This window comes from Penaeus vannamei, chromosome 6 (genome assembly GCF_042767895.1).
Source record: "Penaeus vannamei isolate JL-2024 chromosome 6, ASM4276789v1, whole genome shotgun sequence".
Lineage (NCBI taxonomy): Eukaryota > Metazoa > Arthropoda > Malacostraca > Decapoda > Penaeidae > Penaeus > Penaeus vannamei.
The window spans coordinates 26515483-26517982 of NC_091554.1; the positions used below are offsets into that span (position 1 = coordinate 26515483).

The window sequence follows — 2500 nt, forward strand, 5'->3', positions numbered from 1 at the left end:
GCATATTCTAGCATTAATCAATCAAAACTTAATCAATGTCTTCATATTTGCATATGCTACAAGCAAGGGTATAGGCCTAATAACTTTTTTTCCTTTTACTGTTTTCTGTATACTCAGTTTGGTTTCACTTCACTTTTTTAGCTTTAGATTATCAACTAGTATAACATGCTTGGATTAACCCTTTCACACAAATTATAAAGCTATCATGAAATGAGCTCAAAACCTGGAACAAAAACTTTTCAAACTGATGTTGCATTTAAGAGATGGTTCCATTCCACCAACCATGCTCATCTATCCACACAAGAAGATAAATCCAAAAATAACAAAAAAAAAATTCCCTTGGAAATACCTTTACTGTATACAGAACTGTGAATGGATACAGTATATAAGAAACTCTTCATAAATATCTTGCCAATAATTTCAATGATTGCTTCACAGAACACAAAATCCAAGGACCAGTCATAGTATGCACTGTCTGACATGATACCAAAGAGAAATAATTCCTTGCAAAGACTAAATGAAATTAACATATCAGTACACATTTCATGCAGTCTTTTGATGTTTGGCCTACTGAAGATACTCTGGAGTGAAGATAAGCTGGAAAGGTCTATAAGGGAACGGGAAACTTAACATATCCAAATTGTAAAACATGCAGCCTTTGTACAAATAAATGTAGTAGACTTTGTTAATTTCCAATTATTCTTCATTGACCCCTGCAATCAAGATGGTGTAACCATCGGGTCATAAAAATATTTGACATGAGGGGAGAGTGATATGAAAATCTGGCTAAGGGCCTGGGTGATGCAAAATTTGCCATCATGAGCATTTTGACAGAAGGCCGATGTGAAGGAAAAGACTCGCCACAAGGGTACAAACCTCTTAGAGGGTGAATAGACTCAGTGGCCATTTAGAAAAGGGCTTTGGCATTATTTTGATTGATAAACGCGTGGAATGTAGTGTCCATGGGCCACGACCGGAAGGGTGCTGTCTTCACGGAGGATGCTCTTTCCATGCTCAGCATCCTCTTCCTAGTCACTGTGACTAGCAGCACAGGTTGTATTACATCAAATTAAATTTAAAAAATAAATAAATAATAATAATAATAATAATAATAATAATAATAATAATAATAATAATAATAATAATAATAATAATAATAATAATAATAATAATAATAATAATAATAATAATAATAATAATAATAATAATAATAATAATAATAATAATAATAATAATAATAATAATAATAATAATAATACAAAAAAAAAAAAAAAAAAAAAAAAAAAATATATATATATATATATATATATATATATATATATACATATATATATATATATATATACATATATATATATACACTCTTTTTTCATTGTTATGGACTACCTAGAGGGATGATATGGAGTCATTGAAAGGAAAAGAGCCTATTACTATCTGGATAAACCAAATCATATGACAACTATTGACATTGGAAAATGGCCCAAAAACCGAAAAATGCTTATGCATATGAAGAGCAAATAACATTGCAAAGGGGAGGCTCTTGTGTGCCTGACCTACAACACACACACACACACCCATCAGAACAGCCGAACATGTAAGCCTAATGCACACATTTTGACCATGTTATTGCCATGAAGCAACCAAATCCATCAGGTTAATACACATAAAAGATAAACATGGTTATATTTCTCCCTAAATAAAAAAAAATCCCAGTAAAATGTGTCTTAATTGGCGAGTTTACCCTAAGTGTAAGGCAAGAATGCTGTTGTCAGTGTTTTAATTTTGGGGTAATTATTACTTTATTATTCAATACAAAAGCCAGTGTTGTAAGCAAAAAAAGTATGTATAAACAAACAAAAGAGTAATGATGATGATAGTATATATAACAAATACTGATATTCCCTGAAACTGGATATGATGAAAAAAGGTAGTATAATATATCTACATGTATAAACAAGATGATATACAGCTCAGGTTAAAAACAAACTTAGACAGAAACCTGATAATGAGAAGGGAAAAGGATACCCAATTTACTTGACAAAAAAACAATTCACTGATACTTCAGATGAAAGAGAAATAGTAAATCCAATATGCAAACAATAAATATGGGCATTAAAGTCTAAAAGTTGTAAAATCAAAAGTGCATAAATACCCCTAAAACCTTCATTGCATAAAAAGATTCTTTAATTATTCTCAGCACTAATTACAAAAGACAGCATGCACTGTAGAGGAGACTAATGCAATTAAACAAAAATACTTTGCATGCTGTCATTAAAAATTAAAAAAAAAAAAAAAAAATGTATTTCAGCCATATGTCTTCAATAAATAATGGACTGATTGAACCAGTGACTCTAGTATGCATGCCATATCAGTTTTGTTTATATACATATAATGGGTCCGAAAGTTCTTAGTCAAGTGACTCTTTTAATTTAAAACAAGTGATAATTTGTGCAAATTTCATAATGGTAACTCAGTAATGCATTAAGTACACTATATTAAA

The 2500-nt window shown here is 30.3% G+C and overlaps 1 protein-coding gene across 3 annotated transcripts in view; it reads right to left on the bottom strand.

Moving 5' to 3' along the window:
• Positions 1-2500, bottom strand: part of LOC138862022 (lysophosphatidylserine lipase ABHD12-like) — a 58557-nt gene that overhangs the window by 48192 nt on the left and 7865 nt on the right. The gene's annotated exons all lie outside the window — the stretch shown is intronic.